Source organism: Zootoca vivipara, chromosome 1, assembly GCF_965207765.1.
Source record: "Zootoca vivipara chromosome 1, rZooViv2.hap1.1, whole genome shotgun sequence".
Lineage (NCBI taxonomy): Eukaryota > Metazoa > Chordata > Lepidosauria > Squamata > Lacertidae > Zootoca > Zootoca vivipara.
In genome coordinates, this window is record NC_142582.1 from 78994877 (window position 1) to 79021839 (window position 26963).

The following is a 26963-nucleotide window of genomic DNA, read 5'->3' on the forward strand; positions in this document are numbered from 1 at the left end:
AAAAAGGTAATGTGAAATATAAAGGGTTAATGGTTAAAAAGAAGTTATAATTCGGAAGGAAGAAAGGGTGGTAAGAATTGGAAACTGCAATAATTAATGAATTTTAGAGAACTCAAGAAGGGGGTACGAGGAAGTCCGAAATGTTTAGAATTGAAGTTGAGAAGTATGATAATATTTTCTGTTTATTTTTATTTTATTTTATTTTTTCTTTACTTATCTTTTTGCTATTGAGATGGGATGAATTTTGGGGAATAAGATTTGTTGAAATTGTTTTGTATTTTTCTTTTTTTGTATCTTTTCCATGCTTTTTCTCCCCCCCCTCTGTTTATAAAATCCAATAAAAATTATTTTTTAAAAAAGCAAACGAAAAACACCATAATCCACAGCAGAAAGAGGGGACAGCCACAATTTTTTCAGAAAGAGTTGGACACCTGGTTGCTTCAGGTAAATTTAATCTTCAACATCCCTGCAACTTTTTGAGGTACAGTACTTTTATCCACATCAGTGTATTTGAGCCACAAAAGATCATATGCAGTAGTTAAAAAATATACAGAAGTCCAGAGACTGGATTCAAGTATCTGGTCCAACTAGCAGAAGCTCATGCAAGGACTTCCGCTAATGCAATGGGGATTTCTCCCCTTTCATCTTCCCATGTACCTCCCAGCACCCAATTGGCTCTGAAGGGGTTGGGAGAACCATAAAACAAATGTGGAGAGGAGAGACGGGTTGTTCTGTAAAGCAAGTGGAGGTGCTTCTCATAGCTGCCAAGTTTTCCCTTTTCTCGCGAGGAAGCCTATTCAGCATAAGGGAAAATCCCTTAAAAAAAGGGATAACTTGGCAACTATGGTGCTTCTGCTGATGAAACATTTGTAACAACTCCTCAGGTCACCTAATTTTCCTGTCAGACAGCCATAGTTAAGTAACTGGTTCATTTATTATTAACTGAATTTATATAGCCGTCCCATAACACGAATTCTCTGGGTGGTTCAAAATAAATACAACAGTTGAAAAGCTATCACAATAAAAGCTGTTACAAACAAAAGGCACTTAAAAAAAAGATGAACATATTTTAAAATGGGCGGAACGATCCTAAACTCTGGATTCACTGACTGAAAGGGATTAGGACTGGAGAGAGGCATATCTCTGCCTGATGACAGGAACTCCACTGGTAGAAAGGCTGTATCTGGCACAGAGCACCCCTCTAAGCCCACAGAAAACTCTTGGGGCAAATATGGTCTGCTGTTGGAGTTCCCACTGGCTCCAGCTAGTGCTAGACACAAAAGGAGGTGTTGTAAGGACAGGTCAAAGGCAGGGATCCAGCGGCCTTGGATCCAGTGGAGAGTCCCTGGGATTGGACCCCCAATCCGCACCATCCTGGAGTTGGTGGGGGGAAATGCACTGGGACAAAAGTAAGGTAAGTCCCCAACCCCCTCAGCTACTGCAGAAGGCAGGATGACTTGGGAAGTGGGAACCAATCCGCTTGACACCCTGTAAATACCCCTTAGGATCCCACTGTAAGAGGATCAGGCCATATGGCATAAGGTAGTTAAAAGGTCTGGGTGGACCAAATGGCCTTCATCTGAAAATATTTTATTTATTAACTGAATTTATATAGACTATTGTTTAGAGATGTTTTGCAAACATAGTTGGGGGGGACGGACTATGATCTAAGGATTTTAATTCAGGATATAATAGTCAAGGTGATGTGATAATTTGTGGGTCAGCAACAAGATCCTTAGGGTTTAGGCACCTGGCGGAGTGCCGAAATTTCACCAATTTCCATTTCTAATGGGGATAATGAAACTATGGATAAAAACGGCGTTGGAAAGGTTTTTAAATGTGCATCCAGGAATGGGTGAATGTGCATGTATGTCGGAATTAGATGTAGACTCATTAAGAAGATGCAACTTTCTCTGGCCTGTATGTTCTTGGCATCCAGGAATATATGTTTGTTTGCGTTATCTCTGTGTGGTTGTAGAGACCGCACTGTTTCCTGAAATTCAAATGCAGCGAGCAAAGGGTGCACTCTCTAAACTCAGCTGCAAACGAGTAGTTTTGAAAGTGCTCCTGATTCATCGGAATTTTAAAGCCGTTAATCATAAACCTGATATTTGCATATTAATACCACTGTACTTTGTGTTGATATTAGAGATAGGATGAACTGGTTCCAAAGTATTTGCCTGTGGTAGCTGTAGACAAAGGTGTATTCACAAGCATGGAGAGGGCTGAACAATTCAGAGTCCAAAGGTACTGAGCGAAAAATGAAAGTGAGCGATATGTCTGCAATAAATACAAAGAAGGAGGTTATTGATTTGCAGGTGCTTGACTCGTCTGCATTTTAATTTTTTTTAACACATCCATTTGTATGTAAAGGTTAAAAAAAAACCCAACCCAAACCTCTTTTTACATTGTATGCAGCCGCACCGAAAATTGGCGATCTTAAGCAGACAGAAGGCAGGATGAAATTGTTTGTAGTCGGTGTCACTTTTGCCTGCAGACATCCATCACAAGTCAGGATCTTCTCTGTGGTGGTCTCTGGAATGGTCTCGTCCTAGAAGTAAGCCATGCACCAACCGTGATGCAGTTCCAGAGCATGCTGAAAACTTTTCCTTTTCTTTTTACCATGGCTTTTGCAAGCTACTGATTTTAAGGATATTTAAAATTCCTGCTTTTTTAACCCCCCCCCATGTTTAGAGTTTTTGATTGTATTTGTATCATATTTTGTGCAATTGTCATACACCACCTTGAGATGTCCGCACAACAATCAGTGTTGTATATAAATATTTACACCAATAAAGTTGTGGCCCAAATTTTCCCAATAACCGTTCACCTAATATCTGTGTCCTTGTGTCTTAATGATCAACGAGAGGGTGGCTTCGGTGTCTCGACACGCAAATAAATATTTACACAAATAAATGTTTCTTTTCCTTTAATTCTATTCCCTTTCCACAAAATTTTGCAAATTCAAATACCTGCTGTGGCAGCGCTAGTGCAACTGCCCAGCCCCAACCTTGCTACCACCCAGTGCTGCCAGTGTCTGGAAGGTACCCCCTTACTGGGGTACCCTGAGATATCATACCTGATCAAGGGAGTGATGCACCATCACTCACCGCCCCGCCCCCCAATCTGGGAGTAAACAAAGCATTCAACCCAATACCTTATCTACCACACAAGCTGCCGCTACCTCACTAGCTCACCTCACTGGCTACCTACAGCTGCAACCAATTTCACAGACCCCAGTATACATCTAGCAACCAAGCCTCCTTGCCAGCAGATGATAAATGCACACCATCTGGTTGATATCAGGCCAAATATAATGCCAAATGTAATGCCTGCATGCTGCATGACCCTACCACCCAGATGTGCCACTGCATACCCCATTGCCTTGTCCACTTTCCATAGGACATGACTGATTCACACTGGCTCCCTTGCACCATACCAGTGCTGCTGCTACAGGAGCCCCCCCCCCAACAAAATTATGGTTAAACACAGGTGCATTGCCTGCAAGGAGTCAAAGTCAGAAGCCGCTGCCAGGATAAGATCAGTGCAAGCACAGACTCCTCATACTGATGCTGAATGTCTGGTCACTGTGTCCGTGTGGCTGGCATGTATCTCTATCCAGGGGCATGGCTTGCAGGCGCAACCCCACTTTTCTTCACACTATTTATGAACGTCCTGGGGAGTTTTCTGTGAACAACCCCGCTGTTTGTGCCCTAATGCTGACCAATTTGGGAGGGGAACTGCAATAAATGGGACAACAGCATCTATGTGCTCGTTATGTACAAAATAAGTGAGCCATATTAAGTTAGAATCTCGTGGCATATTTCTCCTTCACCATTTGTGCCCCCTCCAATATTAAGTACAGGAAGAAGAGCGTAAACCGTTCCTCTCCATGTTCATATTTTTCTTCTTTCCATGATCATCAGTCTGTCAAAGGTAGCTGGATGCCGATATAGTGCCTGTGCAAGTTGTTTGTACTTACGGTAAGTGATCATATTTACTGGCACAGGTGAGTCACAATATTGTAACTATATGGCATGGTGTATGCATATGAAGAAATCTTGTGTATTTTTGACCTACTTCGGGAAGCAGAGCTGGTTTGAATTACATACCATCATGTGGTGAAACTCACAGGTGGAATCTATTGGCGCTGAGGTCAACGCTGGTCTTTCCTGCAGCAGTCACAACACTTACCTGAGCAACCCAGTAGAGGCTCAAAAGTAGAATCAGCCTACCTATGGGATACATCTGGCTTATTTGTTCTAACAGTTAGAACTGCACCTTGACCTCATGACAGCAGTCAAACATCTCTGCTGCTGTTGCTATTTCCAATTGCTCCAACTGTCCTTAATCTACCCACTGCACCTAGTCAATTTCCTTGCCTGCAATTCAGAATCAGGTAGGTAGCCGTGTTGGTCTGATGCAGTAGGGGAAAAAAACAAAAAACTTTCTAGTAGCACCTTAGAGACCAACTAAGTTTGTTCTGGGTATAAGCTTTTGTGTGCATGCATGAAATCTGAAGAAGTATCTGAAGAAGTGCGCATGCGCACAAAAACTTATACCCAGAACAAACTTAGTTGGTCTTTAAGGTGCTACTGGACAATTTTTTTAAAATTCATCTTGCCTGCAATGTTGCAACCAGAGAAGATCTGCTCCTCCATGGATCCTTCATAGCCACCTAGTTGGGATTGGAGGAATGGTCACTAAGGGAAAAGGAAGACAACAATACAGACCTGGACCCATGTCAAGAGCTACAGCTAGTCTTGCTTTAAAAAACACTAATGTTTAACAACAGTGATTTATGGCATTGTGTCACAAATTACAACCCTTTGTGAGAATTGGTGTATCTCAGTATAAGAAACAGAGCAGCAGTCCCGGATCAGATATTGCATCCACCTTGAATGGATATTGATCCACCTGGATCAGATATTGCATCCACTCCCAAGGTTGCCTTAAGCAAGTGAGTGCCTCTCAACCTCCTATAATCAGGACTGGTTTTGTTTGGCATAGTTTCCCCCTCTACAGCATGAACTCCTCCCCTTCCCTCAACAGCAATAGCTGGCAGGTGTGCGTGTGCAGCATGACAGTTTTCTTCCACCGTTGTAGCTGAAGTGATGGTAGCAGTAGAAGCAAAAATGCCACTCTAGCTGTCAAGGTATGATGGTAGCAGTGCTGGCTGGGGGAAATGGTGGCTGATCATCCCTGAGAGGAGTGTCAGGCCCAGATAACTGTAGCCACCATTTTGGGTTGACAACAGGGTCAGTGGTGGGCCCTCAGCAGTTGTTTGATAGGGCTGAGATCTGATGTAGAGTCTGCTGACAGGTATTGGTAAAGATACCATAAATGACAACATAATCTGCTCATGCCATATATGCTAGTGTTGTATTCTTGATGTGCAGGGCTGGAATTTTGGTCTGGCCAGGCACATGATCCCTTTGTTGGCTAGGCTGAGACAGCAACTTATCCGAGGTCACCCAGTGAGCTTTATGGCTGGTCAGTAGGGATGGGGAAGACATTTTATTGACGTTGCTTTCAAAGGTAAACTTAGAAATTCATATTTTCTGGAAAAATATGCTAACCAAAACACGTCGGGCCTTTGAAATTGCATTCTGTGGATTTTGCGGTGCAGTTCTCTGTTCAAGTAATCCAATCCAAGTAGTGTGCATAAAAGTGAATATAACAGTGAAAATTAATTTCATTAGGGAAAACTGATTTGCAAAGGTGCTCATGTTAGGGGAAATTGCTTGCAAATATGTGTATGCTGATGAATTTTCATAAGGACTTGAATTTTTTAAAAAATATCCAGGTTAATGTGGAAATATGGAGAACTGAACTTACAAATGGAAAAATTGGTAACTGAGAGTAACAAAAATTGACAGATTTGCCCATCCCTACTTGTCAGAGATGTGAACCCAAGACTTCCTTGCCAAAGTCCAACATCCTAACACTGTACCACCCTTTGTCAAATCACTGTTCTTTGACCAGCAGCTGATTAAAATAAAACAAATGTCATGCTTATTTTGGGAGTGTATAGCTGTACAGCGCTTTGCATTTTTGGACATATCTTGGGGATATGGGTATGGACTCTGGGTATGTGGCTATAGAGGCTGCACTGATTAGCTTCTGCACTTTAAATTTTACGGCAACACCACTGAGAAAACCAAACCAAAACATGCTCTTTGCGGATGTTGCACAGCAGCCTTGAACCACGACCAGCTGCACTCTTTTGCATGCAGTACTTGGAGCTCTATGTACGCTACTCCCGCCATGTTTTAGCTGAGACCACAAAGGCATAGAGAATAGATAACAAATCAATAACATTCCAGGGATTTTAAGTTCTGAAAGCAAATGTGAATTACATTCGTGAATAGAATTGAGGAGTCCAGATTTGTAGACTAGATCTCCCAACCAATGGAGTCCAGTATCCAGCCTCATGGGTAGATTATTGGTCAACAATGGAAAAGTTGTGTTTGGTGTCTCTGCAACAACTGAGCTACACCTTCTAATAGGGAAGCTCTTAACTCTTTTTAACCTGTGATGAGGCTATTCATTTACACAGACCTGGCAACAGAATTTGGCATCTCTCTCTGCAGGCATGTGCAAAGGTGCAAAATTGTGCTACACCAGCCCTCTCCTTTTGACTAAATGCAAAACTAAGCCCCCCTCCAATACCCACCGTGGCTGTTCTCTCTTATTAGTTTATATTCAACCACCAGCCATTTTTCTGAATGTGTCAATGCCATCTATCTCTGGTACTCTGTTCCTTATCCTAGTCAGGTTAAAGAGGTGCAGGAATTAAGCTACAGTTTGCTCACACGTGGTTTCCGTCACCTGGAGCCAGTTGGCACGGCATTCTTCTGTACAAAGTCAAAAGCGCAGCTACTGCTCAATCCATTTGAAGGGTACCAATTGTGTGGAGCTTCTCATGGACCCAGTGCTACATGGCCAGGGCTTGGCAAAGCAATGTACAAACTGTCTCTGTTCTGAGCAGATAGCAGAGGCTGGGTAGAATTTGAAAAGCACCACGGACACCGGCACAAGTCTTACACTCTGGCTGCCCCTTTGTGCATTGATTGCCACATCCACAGTCACTCCTTGTGCAGGTATGCAGTTTTCAGTTTGTGCCAAGTTTTTTTTTGTTTTTGTTCTGTTTTCTACTGTGCCTTTGTGGTGTGCGCACACAGAAATAATATGGGGGAAGGAAAGGCACAGAGACAAACTCTCTAATATATGACATAGTTCAATGAGGGTAAGTGAACACCAGGGAGGAGAAAGATAATCCTTCGGTGCTGGAACATTTGCTTGAGCTTGTAGTTAATGCAAATCTATTCCATACTCTTCGTTTTCTGGTTCTTTCCCCCACCCACCCCCAAGCCGGTTTCAGCTGTCAGAAATGATGGCCACGTTTCTGGAGTTTGCTTTTCTTTCTTCAAGTTATATTAACTGCCTGAAATAACTTGTCCTTAGCAAAAAATAAAATAAAATAAATGGGATCGTCTTAAACACACACACACACACACACACACACACACACACACACAAAACCAATGCCTCATCCATTAACGGGGCTCTTTCTCTTTTGTTCTTGGGACAGAAGTGTAACCTGGTTAGACTTGTTTTGTTTGTGCGGGAAGGTGTGAGTTGGCTGGCTGTATGCAAATGTTTGCAATCCCTGTGGGGTTTTTTAAAGTTTTGTTTTAGACGATCCAATCAGAATAACAGGAAGTGACCTAAGGAATTCCACAATTGGCCAGCTAAACATTCTAAAATATGTTTTTAAATTAATATCACAGGCATCTGTCTTCACTGCTGCGAGGTTTTTTGAAGTGATAGCCTGCCACCTATGTGTACCTAACATCTGGCATAACACCTGATCAGTCTTTTCGCTGCTGCAGCTAAAGGATTTCCCCAACAGAACCAGCAGCTAAATGAGGTAAGGGCTTTGAACTCAGCGTGCTGCTCAGCTCATTTTAAACAAATAACTCTGCCACTAGGGATAAAATCTAGAGGTGCACAAGTATGAACTAATCTCTGGCATAACGATGATGTTCCAACCTTGCCTCGAAAATGCAACTAAAATGCTTTGATCAAAGGGTGTTGAAAAGCTCTCATTAAGAGATTTTGGCTACGTACGGGCAGCTCAAATCCCATTAAAATAAATGGGTTTAAAATATCCTAATTCTGTGCAGGATTCATTGGCTCAACCGGCAATACACTGGGCATTTTGTTTTTGTTTAAAGTTGTTCTACTAGTGCTGCTGCTACTACTACTACTAATATCTCCTACCTTTAGTTACAGTGATTATTGTGCTATTAGTCCTAATTTAGTAAGGTAAAGTAGGCTAATGTTCAGAGGGATAAAATGCAAACAATTCGATATGTTTTCAAGTCTATGTTAATTTAGTACCGGGCACCCCAATTGTGGGCATGCCAGCTTCTGTATACTGAGTTGCTCCTAATTTCTCAAGTGCTTCAAATTATATTTGTGGGTTAGCATTGAAGTATGGACATTGTAATCAGGCCTGCTGAATATAATATTGTTGCTGATCGTCTGCAGATATATTGATTGCCTGTCTGGTGAAGGAGACGTTGTAATGTTCTCACAAAACCACTGGTCTGCTTCAGTTGGGCTTCTGGGTCCAACTTATCAATTGTTTCCTATCATCCAATTGTCATTATAACCTGGGCTACTAATAATTTCGTATCATGAAATTGTCTCAAGGGTTGATACTCCTGTGCTGTGTTGATCAACAACAAATTTACACAAGGTTTCACTATGATCTTAGTCAGTTATTATTCACTTCTTAAGCCAAATTCCACTTCTTCAGTGGCAGGTCACCATGTTGAATCCATGCTCTTATAGGTTAACATTCTTTGAGTTTCTGAATATAAGAATAGCATATAAACAAAATTCTGACCTTCAGAATTTTAATCTCACTGTATTGGTGTGTTCCTTTCCTTTGGCTTTCATTGACATTTAGTTTGAATAACCATGAAACAACAACGGCAGTGCTATTTAAAAAATATTTTCTACTTGCAGTTCTATAATGGCAAACTGCGCAAATTGAAGTACATAGTATGTATGCTGAATAGGCACTTTAACTTATTCAATAACAAGGTTTTTTTAATGCTTGATTAATCTAGAATATACTGTTTGGTGCACCAAAGAGAAAACCTGAGTACATAAAATTCAGATATAGCTAACTGGTCAATGTTTTAACCTAACCCCTTCGTTTTATTAACCACAGTTGCATTCTTATCAATGGTGCTGGTGGTTAAGAAGTGTTTTATGTCAAGTGGTATAATGAAAGGCATGCAGGCTTCTTGTTATAGAAAATAAATGCAAAAGAGTAAAATAGCTTCAGCTGCCATATGCATTTAATTCGAATAACACAAAAACACAATGTGTGCAGATACAAAGTGGAAAACAAAACTGAAGTAGTTAGTCAACCTTTTTTATCCAGTAGAAGATGTTCTATTTCCCATTCTCTTTTTGTTCTTCTTTTGACCAGCAGCGAATGCAAATTCGGTTGTGATTGTGTGAACATTTTCTAGAAGTAAGTCTTATTTAATATAGTGAAGTTAATTACTGAGTTAATTAGTAGGACAGTGGAGTAAACATAAATAAGGTTGTAATCCTAAACATACTTACAAAGGCTTCACGCCGAACACAGTTTTACTTCCAAATAAACATGCATGGAATTGCACCGTAAGGCACTGTTTACATGCTAAACCACAGGCTTCTTTCTTTCTTTCTTTCTTTCTTTCTTTCTTTCTTTCTTTCTTTCTTTCTTTCTTTCTTTTCACATCCTTCTTCCAATCTCAGGGTAGCATAACTGGTTCCTCCATTTTATTTTCATTTGGATAAACGGTCTTTTTTTAAAAAAAAAAAGGAAAAAAGTGTTTTCACTGAAAATGGTCAATTCCAGAATTTCAACATAATTGCACAAAACCAACAACCTTCTCTATGAGACAGTTGACACATTTGTTAAGTAGTATTGCACAGACACACAGTTACTCCCCGCAAAGTCTTAAATTGATCACAAAGGAAGACTGACGGAGTACTGTGAAGAAAAAGCAATGAAAGGGATTACAAGGAAATAGGAGATCACATTATGTATGAGAAGTTGCTGTGACATATGGTCCATTAATCCTGGAAAACACAGTTCCCCAATATGCCCAATGATCATGCACTATCAGAGAAAACAAGCATAACATACCCTCCAACAGTCCTCAGAAAATAGGGACATTCTACTACAAAATATAATCATCAGAACACTGTGGACATTTCTAATAGTATTTGTTTAAAAGTCAGATTCTGAACAACTAGAGGTGGGAATCTAAGGAGACATCTATGAAATCTAACTTGTCTCTACCAAGGAAAAACACATTTCAATCAGCTGATTGTTATGGTATCCACCCCACTCACTCCCGGCAACCAGAATTGCTGGAGAAAGGGGCTTATGGGGTGGTAAAGGCCCACATGATTTGCCCTGCCTGCATAATTGCAATTTTCACTCAAGCACTGCGAATTCACACCATGGAGAAGCCGTTCGCAAGCCACTGGGGTGTGTTTGTGTGTGCAGAGGTTGTCAAGTGTGGGTATGCACAGAGGTCTTCTTGGCAACTGCTCCCCAGCTTTGGAATTTCCTTTTTCCCCAGAACAAAGGCCACAAATTAGCAAGCTTTTAGTCGCCTCTGATATGTTTGGCACTATGTTATTGCAATTCTCCTCCCAGTATGTTTCCAAGCACAATTCAAAGTGTTGGTGCTGACCTTTAAAGCCCTAAACAGCCTCGGTCCAATATACCTGAAGGAGCGTCTCCTCCCCCATCATTCTGCCCGGACACCGAGGGCCTTCTGGTGGTTCCCTCGCTACGAGAAGCCAAGTTACAGGGAACCAGGCAGAGGGCCTTCTCGGTAGTGGCACCCACCCTGTGGAATGCCCTCCCACCAGAGGTCAAAGAGAACAACAATTACCAGACCTTTAGAAGGCATCTCAAGGCAGCCCTGTTTAGGGAAGCTTTTAATGTTTGATGGATTTCTGTATTTTAATATTTTGTTGGAAGCCGCCCAGAGTGGCTGGGGGAACCCGGCCAGATGGGCGGGGTATAAATAATAAATATTATTATTATTTCCCAAGTATTGCAGGTAGGGAGACTAAGTTATGTTGAGATAGTGACACTTGATACCACTTGGTCATCTTCATAGCTGAGCAAGAACGTGAATTTGGCTTTTCCATATCCAGATGCAACACTAGGCCTTGTGAACTCAACTTGTCTGTTTCTGAGGAGAGGGTGAATTAAAAGGGCTTTAGGCTGCAACATATAAAGTAAATCCAAGTGATCTCAGGGGGATTTTTTGGTATGCACTCTTAGGATTGCTCTTGCGTACAGCCATGATCTTAAGAAGACCTTTGGAAACAAATGTGACATAATTGTACAAAGCTGCATTAAAACCTAATGCTGCATGGGTAGAGGCCATTGAGGACCAAACTGCCTAAGCCCGGAACCATGGGGCATTTTAAAGGATTGATTTTCATGAAGGAAAGGAGGTGAATTCAAAAGGGCACTTTTATGTCTTGCAAAGAGGCACTTTTAACATACTTTTTAAAAACAACAACAACACATTTTTCAATAAAGAATTGTTGCGATGCATGCATTATAATTCCAAATGATCAGAACTGTTTTTCTAGAAAAAGAGGTGCTGGAACTCACCCCTTGTTCTCTTATAATGGCAATGGCATCCAACTGAGAGGTGCTAGAACTGAGTTCCAGCTGGGAAAAAAGCCCTGCAAATGATGATATTGCAGGGAAATTAGCACTACTTTAAAATGTGTACAATTCTGAAATAATTTTTATCACAAAAAATAATACTGGCATAAATCTTGAATGGACTTATATACTTGTAAATTAAATATAGCTTATTTTCTGATCTATTTAGCAGCAGAAATGCATCCCACTCTTTCTGGGGGACATATCTCTGCTTGCTTCTGCTTGTTTTCTCTCCTGTATTCAGCTGACTACTCTGTTGACCTCTGCAAACATGTGTGTGTGTACGCGCACACACACATACACACACTGGTAGACAGGGGACAGTATTTGTAAAGTAGTGATAGCAATGAATTTGAAACATAACTATTTTAAGACCTCTCCCATGGTCTTAACTTGTATATTATATTGTATATTGTATATAGTATATACAATATTGTATATTGTATATTATAAGCTGTCCCATGACTATTGTTGGAGATGTGGTGCAGATTATTTGTACAGGATATAGAGGATATAGAAAAAAATCAAGGTTATTGGAGGCAAAGTTTGGGCTACATTACTGGATATGAAATACTGAGAAAACCAATAAATATTATTTTGAATTGTTTTGAAGGATATGTGGATGATGTGTGAATGGCCACCAACCTCCTGACTGTGAAAGGGTGGTGAAACTATCTGCTCCTCAACATTATAAAGTTTTGTAGTTGTTAAGAATATGGGGTACAGCAATAACACAGCATGTCTGAGCAAAAGATAATGTGATTGAGAACAAATTGGTTGAGAAATGAGCATTTTTCATCTCTTTTTGGTGGTGATGTTAAACCATATTCTTTGCTTTCCTTGGTTTGAAGGTGAATTGTATTAATTAATTGGGGAAAAAACTTTTTTAAAAGAAAGAAGAAAGAAAGAAAGAAAGAAAGAAAGAAAGAAAGAAAGAAAGAAAGAAAGAGAACGTCATCATGAACTAAGGAACTCTTTGAGATGTGTTGTGCTTAAGATACCATATCGGGAAGGAACACTACTTTTAGTCTTTCAAGCAATAACGCCTAGAGTTTCAATAAAGAAATATTGTCATTTGACATAAAGTCCCTGAAGTACTGAAGAGCAACTGTGTCAGGGAAAACTCTTGGAAAGCTGGGTTTCATTTTTTTAAAAAAAGACTTTTAACTTATATTGTAGAAAAGTATTTCAAGAAATGGTTAAAAGTTAAAAGTTGCCAGCTAAAAAATTAGCTAGGACATTTTTTCAAAAAGCAATGTTTAAACTAGGGAATTAATTGGGTAATTTCCATGAGTGCTTTCATTTGTGATGTGATCTCTGATGGACATACAAAAACATGTCTAGGAGAGTTTCCCTATTAATTCCAATTGACTGGTCAGCTCCATGTTAAATTTTCTTTGCAAGCATTTAGCTGCCTTCTCTAAATGAACAAGGAAAGCCACACAGGTCCCTAGATCAAGGCACACATAAATAAAGGTTATTGTAAGATTAATTGTATTTCTAGTTCTCAGAAAGCATATGTAACTCTAAGTAGTTGTGTTATTTGGTCAGCCTTTAAAGGCACAAAGTAAACACTATTAAGCAAATTAGATACCTAGAAGTTGACATCATACAGTAAATGTCAACAGTGATAATAACAGCTATTGCTGAAGATAATACTTTTAAAAGTATAGTTCATTCCCTGCATATATGGATATAACCTAATTTAGACCTCTGTTGTACGGAATTCAATCATGTCTGGATATATTTGCTTGATTGCATCAATATTTCAAAAAAATGTCAGTTGCACCCTCATTTTAGCTTGTGAAATCCCAAATACCCCATTCCAAATTAAGGGCCACACATTTCATTCCCTATGCAAATCTGTCTTGTTTGACTGCAACTATGAAATGGGCTCAGTCAGCACCCTCAAAGCATTAGTACAAATACTCCTTTGTGTCTGGGTGGGGTTAGAATTTTCCCTCTTTGATATCCTGCAGGCAAGAGGGTGGCATCTGAAGGACCACAATAATGTTCTCAAGGGGAAGAGTGTCATCTGTTAATGTTTCAGCCACAGGAAACGTATAATTGCAAGGTGCCTTCAAAGATGGGCGAAGGAAAAATAATGTGACGGCCTCTTCTAGACTGGATAGTTGTGAGCTGATGTGTCTTCTAGGTCGTGCTGTGTGAGTAGAAAAAATGCAGTCCTATGCAAAGTTGGTAACCTATTGATTTCAATGAACTCAAGTACAGACTAGGGCCCACCCAAGGCATTTTGGCACCCCAAGTGGACTCCAAAATGGCACCCCCTTTCCTGCCAGTGAAGAAGGAGGGGGTTAAGGAATATCTACAACAGGAGCAAGTGGGGAAGAAAGATTGACAACTGGATCTGCTGCCCTGGTGGATCTCTTGCTATTGCCTCATGGGTGGGCTGGTCCTGAATAAAAACCTGCATGAAATCTGCTCATCTGTGGACTCTGTCTCCTGAAGCATTTGCTTCAACTTCAGTATCAAGAAGCTGGATATTTTATATATTGTGGGTAATGTTGCACTGAAATGAACAGCTCAACTCAAGTGCTCCAATTTAAAAGCCATAGTACACAACTATCTGAACCTGGTTAAGAAAACAATTTACCCAGAGCTCCTGTTAGTAAATTAATTTATATAGGGGATGGGTCACAACTCAGTATAGTAGTATAGCTCATGCAAAAAGTCTTAGATTCTGTCTAGTAGAGCTGGAAAAGACTCCTGTCTGAATCTCAAAGAGATTCTGCTGGTTGGTATAGACTGTAGACAATATTAAGCTAGATTGACCAACTTAGTCTGACTTGGACCCTGTTCATGGAAGACAATCTTACTTGGCTATGAGTGATCGCTAAAGAAGAAGAAGAAAATAAATGATGTTCCTAGCTTCTTGTTATCTAACTTTATCATGTCGCTACAGTCCTATGCAGATAGATACATATTTTCCAGAACTTCTGATTGCCCAAATGTTTTGGAATAAGACACAAATGATTTGGATGTAGTCCTGCAAGGTAAAGGTAAAGGGACCCCTGACCATTAGGTCCAGTCGTGACCGACTCTGGGGTTGCACGCTCATCTCGCATTATTGGCCGAGGGAGCCGGCGTATAGCTTCCAGGTCATGTGGCCAGCATGACAAAGCCGCTTCTGGCAAACCAGAGCAACACATGGAAACGCCGTTTACCTTCCCGATGTAGCGGTTCCTATTTATCTACTTGCATTTTGACGTGCTTTCGAACTGCTAGGTTGGCAGGAGCTGGGACCAAGCAATGGGAGCTCACCCCGTCACAGGGATTCGAACCACTGACCTTCTGATCAGCAAGCCCTAGGCTCAGTGGTTTAACCACAGCGCCACCTGGGTCCGTAGTCCTGCAAAGACATAGTTAAATAAAAATGAACAGCTATCAACAGAATCTAGGTAAAGGTGATGTAACTTGGACAAATATAATTCAGATTTCTTTAGTATTATAATAAATTACTACTGTATTGTTGTGACATTCTTTCATAATTAAACCCCAAACTATATGTAGAATGCAGCATGCTTAGGTTACAGGTGCAGTAAACAGGAAGTGTAGTTGAAAACATGGCTTATCAACCAATGGAGTAATTAACTATCCTGTTTTATATAAAAAAGAGCCATTTTCCATTGCCTGCAACTACTGGATTCCTAATTTAAAATAAATATGCATTTATTTCCTCATTTGGAACATACGGCGAGTGATAATGATCTACTTTAATGTGATGGCAGGACTGCAATTCTAAATTCAAAGATCAAGAAGCTTTCAAAGTCTATCAACTATATGTTTATAAAACTATCAGATATAGTCTCAAAAGGGATTATAAGGGATAAGAAGAAAATGTTGTGTGGTTTCTTCCAAGCTTCTTGGAGGAAAAGGGACGAAGGAGTGAAACGAGTGATACCGAATTCACATATACACAGTTATGGTGATGGCTGCTGCTGAAACACCTCAGATCTGCTCTTTTGGGGTAAGATCTAGCAAGGCTTCTCCGTTCTCTTTTCTTCTGGAGTGTTGGAGGACTCTCTGCAGTTGGCCGTGAAGCCATGCAGGGTAGCCAGAAATCCCTTTGCATATATTGATTTCCATTGTGCAAGCAGGTGGACATCATTGCATGTCATCCATGGAGTCTCCAGCTTAAGCGCTACATGGAGCTGTCTAGAGCAGGCATCCCCAAACTGCGGCCCTCCAGATGTTTTGGCCTACAATTCCCATGATCTCTACCTAAGAGGACCAGTGGTCAGGGATGATGGGAGTTGTAGTCCAAAACATCTGGAGGGCCAAAGTTTGGGGATGCCTGGTCTAGAGCTTCACTTGAAACTTTGTATTGACTTTTCTGCATACTGCTGAGGCCATTGGTCAAAACAAATGCCTCATTCTGAAATCCTGAGCAAAGTGGCAGTGGGTGATGCTCCATATAGCATTGTTGTTGTTGTTGTTGTTAGTCACCCATCTGACTAGCTTGCCCTAGCCACTATGGGTGGCTTCTAACAAATTAAAATAGAAAGAAGTTAGTAAGAATTATGGAAATCCTAATGAAAATATTCAACTTTTGTCACTTGAGCAAGGTTCTAAAAAAGATTAGAGCAAAGGAGTTTTATTAGCAAAAATCAATGTTAACATCATGATTCCTGAATCATGAAGCCAGAAGGCACTCTCAGATTCTATTATAGCTGCAGCACATGGAAATTCAAAAGAACATGGAACAGGAAAGATCACTCTCCAGAGGCTTTCTTCCTACAGACCAGCACGAATACTAGCAACTAACATTTTGGTCCTATTCTGAATAGGAAAAGATTGAATAAAATGCATACCTATTATTCCCTGAGATGTGGGGCAGTAGAAGGTATCTGAGTCACAATGACTTGGGGAAATTAAGGAGAAAGGCCACAATATTTGCTGGTAACTGAATTAACCTGGTTTCTCAGCAGGAAGAGAACAAATCTTTTCACAACAGTCCTACATGCTCAGGTTCCTAGTTTTGTGTCCTTTGTTTTCTTATGTTCTTAGCCAACGATACAGCCAGGAAAGATTACTATGATGATTCTTAAAGTGATTCATTTATATGTAAAACCTGCCTTTTTGTTGTTAGATGCAACCCTGAATTTGCATGAGTCCTAAATCAGCTTTGATATAAAACTGAGTTTGGGTGAGTGACTAATTTATAATACAGTATAATTGCTCTCTTATGCCATCTAAAGACCGTGTAAAAATAAGCCAAGATGTTGTGGTTAGAAAATCCTATGTACCCAACATAATTGTCTCTTTTTTTTATAATGGGTTTGACCAAAACATACAATTATTATTACACAACTGCATATAAAATGATTCAGAATTCTGTTGGTTCAAATTTGTGGTGCAACTTCAGAAAACTTTGAGAAATACAAGCATCTGACTTTAGCACAACCTCTGTGGCATTTGAATGCAAAGTTCAGATGTTTGAACCTTTCTTCACAGGAACGAACCTTTGTAATATTTATAATATTTAGTATTATTTGGCATAGCTATAGTGAAAACATCCCTCAAAGTATTTATGAAGGGGCAGGGTCTTTCTAAGTGTGGCAATAGTGTTCTGAAGTGCCCTCCCACAATAAACTAGGCTGGCAGTTTTTCACTTAATTTGAAACACATTCTTTGGGTGAATTGTAAATATATTTTGGCTTTTGCTGCAAGCATATACAGTATTCTACTGACACATACACACTCTCGATTATTTTATATGTATCTATGTATCTTTTATTGCTCATACGTCAGCTTGAGGGCCAGTTTGACCCAATTCAAATTGATGAGGCATAATTTCTGAGATAATCCAATAAATAATTTGAGTATTTAAAAGTAAGTATAGTAGTTGGAGGATGAAATTGCACTGTGGATTTTAGAGTTGTCTGGTGTTGTCTGATGACATCCTCAGCATTCTGTTAGCAATCCCTAGTTTTCAGAGATAGGTTTCCTAAAATTCTGTACACCAGGTGAAGCCTGTAAAAAATAGATACACCAGTTTATTAGATTGTGTAGTGGGGAATGCAGGGGGCTTTGAGTCCAGTGGCCTCATCCAGCCCCCTTTTGCATATAAGGAATCTTGATGCAATGGTTCAAGATGGAGTTTGTTTTATGCAAAACCACTTCTGTTCATCAGTAACGTGACACAGCATAGTAACATGGAAAACTCTGTTTAGCTATGAAGCCCTCTGGGTGGCCTCAGACAAATCACTAAGGCTACAATCCAGTACGTACATATTCAGTGGGGCTTAAGCAATCCAATCACTGTCTTACTACTTAATTTATCTTACAGGGTTACTGTTAAATACTGCTCTGAACTCTATTTGGGAAGCATAAAATATAAATATAACAAATATATATACTGTATCCCAGTACTTGGGAGACATTGTTACATTGACCATTCATTGGAATGCAAAAATTCAGCACCAGTCTTAAGTAATTTCCTTCCAACAGTATGACCATCTTTTATTTATTTTTTTGGCTGGATTTTGTTATAATTTCCTTTCCCTCTTGGCCAAGAGAATCTTGCCAATAGTGCAAAGATGTGGCTCATGCCTTTGGGGCATTTAACACACGCAGAATGAATGCACCTCAGAGATGGGTTTATGGCCAGCAGCTCAAACCCCACGTCTACAGAAGCATATGCTAGAGACAGAGCTTGCCTAGAAGAATTTGTTCTATGTACTGAAAAGCTCCAGTCTCATGTGCATAGAGTACATTTTGGCAATCAGGCACCTGCTGAAGCCCAGACAGCAGCCCAGACAGAAGCGCTGCTATCTTCACTTCCACTTTGTACACGGGGTTGGTTATCTCCGACATAAACACACTTACAGTAAGAATCTGGGATATGATGTCTAGATCAGCTGCTGGCGTTTCCTGGCCTTTTTTTCTTTTTTGCTGCGTTGCCAGCCTGGGATTTGAATGTACTGTACGTAGAGTTGCCAGTAGCATTAGTACTTTAATATTTGGACAGACAGGTGTTGGTGCTCATAGGGAGGGGGAAAGAATGACTCCATGCTTGCCATCTGGCGGTGGCTGTTTCCTCCTGGCTTGCCCCACCCTTTGGCCCTAGGAGCGTTCCTGAGAAGGCTGGTGTTTTTCTCTGGCCTGTTGTGTCTAGGTATAAATATTCTTTTTGTTGTCGGAGTTGGCGGGGCCTGCTTTGGATCTGCTTGGGACGTGAAGCTCCCTGTTGTCACTTGACCTGTTGGTAAGCTTTAGGCTCACTTTTTGTTGCATTTTAAATGAACTGCTAATTATTGCGTTGTTTTGTGTTATGCTGCAGTGATAACACAACTTCTGCCGTGCGTTATAATCATGTGCAATTATTGTCGACTGCTTATTTCCAGTAAATCGTTTTCTCCAGTAAATCACTTTGAGCACAAATGTGTTTGTGGAAAATGCAGGTATGTAGCGATGACTAATTGGCTGTAGACTTTGCCCTGGAAGCCAATTGTCCTGGCTGTGGTTACATAATGTTAAAAGAAAACACGGTGTAGAATTTAACATAGAACCAAGGAGATCATTCTATCATTCTATGGAACAAACTCTCCTCTATCCCCCAAGGCACTTTTCTAGGGGAGTTCTCCCAACCCTCCAAAATGGATTTGGAGGGGAACACAGGGGCAGAAGACAGGGAGGGGCAGCATTGCAGTAGCAAGAGTTCTTGTGCTGGCTTCCACTAACAGCTGAATCCAGTCCACTCTCTATTTTCTTTTTTATTCATATGTTCTCAGGAGCCTTCTCAGCCTAACAGACTAAATCCAGAGCTCCCCAGCAGGCCATTTTTTACAGGTGGATGGCACCTCCCACCTGACAGATGCTGGGTGGGCATGGCTTGTGGAAAATGCCCCCCCCCCACTGCTGTTATATGTGTGTGTGAAAAATTGCTCTTGAGGGGGCTCTTTGACAGTCTGTTGTCTCATCATTTGGAGCTTGTTCTGATTCTAGCTTCCTGACCACATGATTACAAACAGAGATGAGTAAATGTAGGATTTACCTTCCTATTTGGGGATGCATTTGGTTGTGGAGAATATAAAGTGTGTGTGTGTGTGTGTTTGTGCGGGCACGCGTGCAGTTTTTTGAGTACCTGTATAATTAATTTAGCATTTTTTCAATGCAGTCTGCTCCTCTAAATTGTTTATTCTATTTTTAAAAAATAATATTTATTGGTTTTCAGACATTTTAACACAAAAATAAAAACAAAAAAGCAAAAAAAAACCATAGTAAAAAAAAGAGAGCAAAAACATATCTATTCATTACATTAACATTAACATTGTGGACTTCCTCGATTCCCCCCACATTGGATCCATTTATTAAATCTAAATTAAGCAATTTTCTTTTATCATCTTAAATCATTCTGGCACAATTTTTCCATTATTTCCCAACCAATTATAATATACTAAAAAAAACAAAACCCAAATACCCTCAACCTACCGTATAATTCATTAATTAATCCAAATCTAACTTTATTTTCCATCCATCTCTTATTCTTCCTTTAGCCTCACATTTATACCCCAAAAATTTCCATATATTCAAATGTTATTTCTTCTATCATACCTTTAACCACATTTGTCTAATTCTACCCCCCTTCCCCTGGACTCTGGATCTCCCAGATGTATCAACCAGCTCCATAAAATGTTCCAGTTTCTGACCATCCTAATAAGTCAGAAAATAGCCCATTGTTACTCCTCACCCTATTCCCATTCTATTGCCACTAAATTGTTTATTCTAACTTCAGACTTGTTCACCAGACTTGGCCCCTTCCCACCAACAACTCTCTGTTGAACGACTAGGAATATTGACTGAAATATCAACAGCAAGGGATGCTTATATACGGAATAAACAAACTGAAGCCATGTCACCCTGGCATCTGTGTCAATGGGAGGAAACGACCTGCAGATAGGCAGCTAGCAGCCTATCTGTGCTTCATCTCATGTTCCTGTGACTTTTTAAAATCTGTGGTATATAATTGTCTGAAAATCTATGCTCTTTGGGGTTTCATTTGGCAAGTTAGTTACATATCCTTTACTATGCTAAAATGGGTCTCACCATTCTCCTCTTCCCTGAGGCATTAATTCAGCCTAACCCACCCTTCATGGATCAATGCCTTGTCGTGGCGAAGGGGCTTGAATAACTCAGAGAAGCTATGAGCTATGCCATGCAGGGCCACCCAAGATGGACAGGTCATAGTGGAGAGTTTTGACTAAACGTGATCCACCTGGAGAAGGAACTGGCAAGCCACTCCAGTATCCCTGCCAAGAAAACTCCATGGACAAAGACAACAGGCATATAAAAGTTATGACGCTGGAAGATGAGCCCCTCAGGTCGGAAGGCGTCCAACATGCTACTGAGGAAGAGCGGAGGACAAGTACAAGTAGATTCAGAGCTGATGAAGCGGCTGGGCCAAAGCCGAAAGGACGCTCAGTTGTGGATATGCCTGGAAGCGAAAGGAAAGTCCGATGCTGTAAAGAAAAATATTGCATAGGAACCTGGAATGTAAGAACCATGAATAGAGGTAAGCTGGATGTGGTCAAAAATGAGATGACAAGAATAAATATCGACATCCTGGGCATCAGTGAACTAAAATGGAAGGGAATGGGTGAATTCAGTTCGGGTGACTATCATATCTACTACTGTGGGCAAGAATCCTGTAGAAGAAATGGAGTGGCCCTCATAGTCAACAAAAGAGTGGCAAAAGCTGTAATGGGATGCAATCTCAAAAATGACAGAATGATCTCGATACGAATCCAAGGCAGACCTTTTAACATCACAGTAATCCAAGTTTATGCACCAACTACCGGTGCTGAAGAAAGTGAAATTGACCAATTCTATGAAGACCTACAACACCTTCTAGAAATGACACCAAAGAAGGATGTTCTTCTCATTACAGGGGATTGGAATGCTAAAGTAGGGAATCAAGAGATAAAAGGAACAACTGGCAAGTTTGGCCTTGGAGTTCAAAATGAAGCAGGGCAAAGGCTAATAGAGTTCTGTCAAGAGAACAAGCTGGTCATCACAAACACTCTCTTCCAACAACACAAGAGACGACTCTACACATGGATATCACCAAATGGGCAGCATCGAAATCAGATTGATTATATTCTCTGCAGCCAAAGATGGAGAAGCTCTATACAATCAGCAAAAACAAGACCTGGAGCTGACTGTAACTCAGATCATCAGCTTCTTATAGCAAAATTCCAGCTTAAACTGAAGAAAGTAGGAAAAACCACTGGGCCAGTAAGATACAATCTGAATCAAATCCCTTATGAATACACAGTGGAAGTGAGGAACAGGTTTAAGGATTTAGATTTGGTGGACAGAGTGCCTGAAGAACTATGGATGGAGGCTCGTAACATTATACAGGAGGCAGCAACGAAAACCATCCCAAGGAAAAGGAAATGCAAGAAGGCAAAATGGCTGTCCAACGAGGCCTTACGAATAGCGGAGGAGAGGCGGCAAGCAAAATGCAAGGGAGATAGGGAAAGATACAGGAAACTGAATGCAGATTTCCAAAAAACAGCAAGGAGAGATAAGAGGGTCTTCTTAAATGAGCAATGCAAAGAAATAGAGGAAAACAATAGAATGGGGAAAACCAGAGATCTGTTCAAGAAAATTGGAGATATGAAAGGAACATTTCGTACAAAGATTACCATAATCAAGGACAAAAGTGGTAAGGACCTAACAGAAGCAGAAGACATCAAGAAGAGGTGGCAAGAATACACAGAGGAATTATACCAGAAAGATATGGAGGTCTCGTACACCCCAGGTAGTGTGTTTGCTGACCTTGAGCCAGACATCTTGGAGAGTGAAGTCAAATGGGCCTTAGAAAGCACTGCTAATAACAAAGCCAGTGGAAGTGATGATATTCCAGCTGAACTATTTAAAATTTTAAAAGATGATGCTGTTAAGGTGCTACACCCAATATGCCAGCAAGTTTGGAAAACTCAGCAATGGCCAGAGGATTGGAGAAGATCAGTCTACGTCCCAATTCCAAAGAAGGGCAGTGCCAAAGAATGCTCCAACTACCGCACAATTGCGCTCATTTCACACGCTAGCAAGGTCATGCTTAAAATTCTACAAGGCAGGCATAGGCAGTATGTGGACCGAGAACTCCCAGAAGTGCAAGCTGGATTTCGAAAGGGCAGAGGAACCAGAGACCAAATAGCAAACATGCGCTGGATTATGGAGAAAGCTAGAGAGTTCCAGAAAAACGTCTACTTCTGCTTCATTGACTATGCAAAAGCCTTTGACTGTGTCGACCACAGCAAACTATGGCAAGTTCTTAAAGAAATGGGAGTGCCTGATCACCTCATCTGTCTCCTGAGAAATCTCTATGTGGGACAAGAAGCTACAGTTAGAACTGGATATGGAACAACTGATTGGTTCAAAATTGGGAAAGGAGTACGACAAGGTTGTATATTGTCTCCCTGCTTATTTAACTTATATGCAGAATTCATCATGCGAAAGGCTGGACTAGATGAATCCCAAGCAGGAATTAAGATTGCCGGAAGAAATATCAACAACCTCAGATATGCAGATGACACAACCTTGATGGCAGAAAGTGAGGAGGAATTAAAGAACCTTTTAATGAGGGTGAAAGAGGAGAGCGCAAAATATGGTCTGAAGCTCAACATCAAAAAAACCAAGATCATGGCCACTGGTCCCATCACCTCCTGGCAAATAGAAGGGGAAGAAATGGAGGCAGTGAGAGATTTTACTTTCTTGGGCTCCTTGATCACTGCAGATGGTGACAGCAGTCACGAAATTAAAAGACGCCTGCTTCTTGGGAGAAAAGCAATGACAAACCTAGACAGCATCTTAAAAAGCAGAGACATCACCTTGCCGACGAAGGTCCGTATAGTTAAAGCTATGGTTTTCCCAGTAGTGATGTATGGAAGTGAGAGCTGGACCATAAAGAAGGCTGATCGCCGAAGAATTGATGCTTTTGAATTATGGTGCTGGAGGAGACTCTTGAGAGTCCCATGGACTGCTAGAAGATCAAACCTATCCATTCTTAAGGAAATCAGCCCTGAGTGCTCCCTGGAAGGACAGATCGTGAAGCTGAGGCTCCAATACTTTGGCCACCTCATGAGAAGAGAAGAATCCTTGGAAAAGACCCTGATGTTGGGAAAGATTGAGGGCACTAGGAGAAGGGGACGACAGAGGACAAGATGGTTGGACAGTGTTCTCGAAGCTACGAACATGAGTTTGACCAAACTACGGGAGGCAGTGCAAGACAGGAGTGCCTGGCGTGCTATGGTCCATGGGGTCACGAAGAGTCGGACATGACTAAACGACTAAACAACAACAACCCACCTCACAGGGTTATTGTGAAGATAAAATGGGGTGGAGAGGAAATGTGCACACGACCTTGAATTCCTTTAAGGGAATGTGGGGTATAAATGCAGAAATAAATGCAAAAATAATACTAATAACAAATGCAAAGACGACTAGAGCAGTTTTGTCTTTGCATTTATTATTGGTATTATTTTTGCAATACCCACAATTTTGGGTAAGGCATAAGTGATAGTTCCAACCGTTGATCTCAACATGAAACAATTTTAGTTCCATGTTTTACATTGCTTTCTTTACCAGTACTTGCTGTTAGCTACATAAAGATCCATAGAAAAACCTTTTGATGACTGGCTGGCTGGACTGTTTTCTTTTCCTTAGCCATGATTTGCATATACCTATTGTGCCATGATCCTGAATTACAGAGAGCTTGGGAAGCCATTTGTTCAACAATGACTTCCCCTTTCATCACTTCCTTTGAATGCATTTGCTCATAGTATTGTCATTCAAGGGTGGTAGAGCAAAGGAAATGGGGTGAATGAGGGGAAAGCTTGCTCACACTTCCTTCACAATTTGCACACTTGCTTATAGCTGGGCATTTGAAAAAGACAAAGTCACATCTCATCTTGGGAGACTGCTCCTCCTCCAATTGGACTCTGCATGTTGGAAGCAATGGGATATTCACACATGACAGTAGAAAGTCATATACTTAGGAAAAGTGCTGTCATCAAACCAGCTCAGGTTGCCGAGGCCTTTTTTTGCTTTTGTTTTTCAAATAGCCCAGCAAATCAAAGCATAGTGTGAGCTGTTATCAGGGCTAAGCAGCAGGTGCAAAAAATAATATAGTATAATAAATAACCATGCTGCCAAAAGGTAGGGTTAATACCCTTTGGAAGGCACTGAGGAGATAACAGAGAGCCATGCCAACAACTGAATTAACGTCTCTGTTTACGGTGAATTTTACCTTGACAACCTGTTTCCAGTCTTTTTGACATATAAATGCTCCATTGTATTGAATCTAGCCTAATTCAAAGCAAGCACTGTGGGAGCTATTTTCTGCAGCAGCGTTGGAGGAGAAGCATTGGGAGGGGGAGGGGAGAGGAGAGGCTTCTTCCTTGGGCTGCTGAGCATATATACCTTTTCCTTTTGCTGCTGTTGTGACCACCACTGGTTTGACACATGTGCAGTTGGAGCCAGAGGAACTTCCTTTGTGTGCCTGCTCCATGAGAGGTCAGGAGGGTGGCAACACAAGAACGGACCTTTTCTGCAGTGGCTCCCCGTTTGTGAAATGCTCTCCCCAGGGAGATTTCCCTCGGGACAGGCGAAAACATTTCCTTATAACCAGGTCTTTGGCTTCAGCTGATTACCTTTCTATGCCCTTTCAATGTGTTTTGGGGAGGGTGTATTATTGTTTTTGGGACGCGGGTGGCACTGTGTTCTAAACCACTGAGCCTCTTGGGCTTGCCGATCAGAAGTTTGGTGGTTCGAATCCCTGTGATGGGGTGAGCTCCTGTTGCTCAGTCCCAGCTCCTGCCAACCTAGCAGTTTGAAAGCATGCCAGAAAGTGCAAGTAGATAAATTGGTACCGCTTCGGCAGGAAGGTAAGCAGTGTTTCCATGCGTTGCTCTGGTTTCGGTGTTCAGTTGCACCAGAAGTGGCTTAGTCATGCTGGCCACATGTCCCGGAAAAACTGTCTGTGGACAAATGCCGGCTCCCTCGGCCTGTAAAGCAAGATGAGCGCCGCAATCCCAGATTTGTCTGCGACTGGACTTAACTGTCAGGGGTCCTTTACCTTTACCTTTATTGTTGGTTTTGTATTGTTTTTATTATGTATTTGTCCGACTCTGGGGTTGCGGTGCTCATCTCGCTCTATAGACCGAGGGAGCCGGCGTTTGTCTGCAGACAGCTTCCAGGTCATGTGGCCAGCAGGACAAAGCTGCTTCTGGCGAACCAGAGCAGCACACGGAAACGCCATTTACCTTCCCGCCGGAGCGGTCCCTATTTATCTACTTGCACTTTGATGTGCTTTCAAACTGCTAGGTTGGCAGGAGCTGGGACCGAGCAATGGGAGGTCATCCCGTTGCAGGGATTCGAACCGCCGACCTTCTGATCAGCAAGCCCTAGACTCTGTGGTTTAACCCACAGCGCCACCTGGGTCCCTACACATTTAATAAGTAACAACATAACTTTATTCACACTTTAATCCCGTTGAAATCAGTGGGACAAGCTGGCCATAACGTAACTTAAGTCCCATTGATTTCAGTAGAACTCAGGCTTGGCCAATGTCTCTTGGGTCACCCAATCTATCATTCTAAGGTTTTGTTTCTTCAGGGTGGCATTCTGCTTACCACTCAGACAGGTGCATGTGCAAAAGGGCTGACCACAGTCATTTTTAACAGCACATTTCTTGGAAGGTGCTGGTTTGATTTCTACTTATATGGGATTTGGAGATGGATTGAGAAAGATAGCGAAGGCTGACGCCTTCATGCGTGCACTGACTTGACACCGCCCTAAACTGCACATGTCAAGCTGCCCTCGATTTCTTTTTATATGTTGTGTTGGAACCGCAGCAGCGAAATCTTATATTGCTTTCTTGATCTTAAATAATATTTATAGAAGATGAGCAAACATCTAGCCAGCACACTCTTTAAGTCAACACCGCTCTAGAATAAGGCATTGCATCGCAGTCTGCTTCTGGAATGCCAGACTCTTTGCTTTAAAAGGAGCATGCTGCATTTGCAAGCACAAGAACACAGCAAGGTCCCTGCTGCATCAAACTGGACTTCTGTGCCCCAAAGTAGGGAACGAGTGCACCAGCACTCTCCCACGGTCGCTTCCCTGCCTCTGATCCTGCAGGTGATATATAGCCATCACAATT

The 26963-nt window shown here is 41.3% G+C and overlaps 1 protein-coding gene across 3 annotated transcripts in view; it reads left to right on the plus strand.

Annotated features, from left to right (window-relative positions):
• The first annotated feature begins 7162 nt into the window (after positions 1-7162).
• Positions 7163-26963, plus strand: part of EHF (ETS homologous factor) — a 51467-nt gene continuing 31666 nt past the window's right edge. The window contains exons 1-2 of one of the 3 annotated variants that reach the window (XM_060274878.2): positions 7163-7249; positions 7794-7933. The gene's annotated coding sequence lies outside the window, so the exon portion shown is untranslated. Of the gene's footprint in view, positions 7250-7793; positions 7934-16883; positions 16941-18877; positions 19002-26963 lie in introns of those variants that run through there. The other 2 variants (XM_088668837.1, XM_035116472.3) reach the window with 2 other exon arrangements.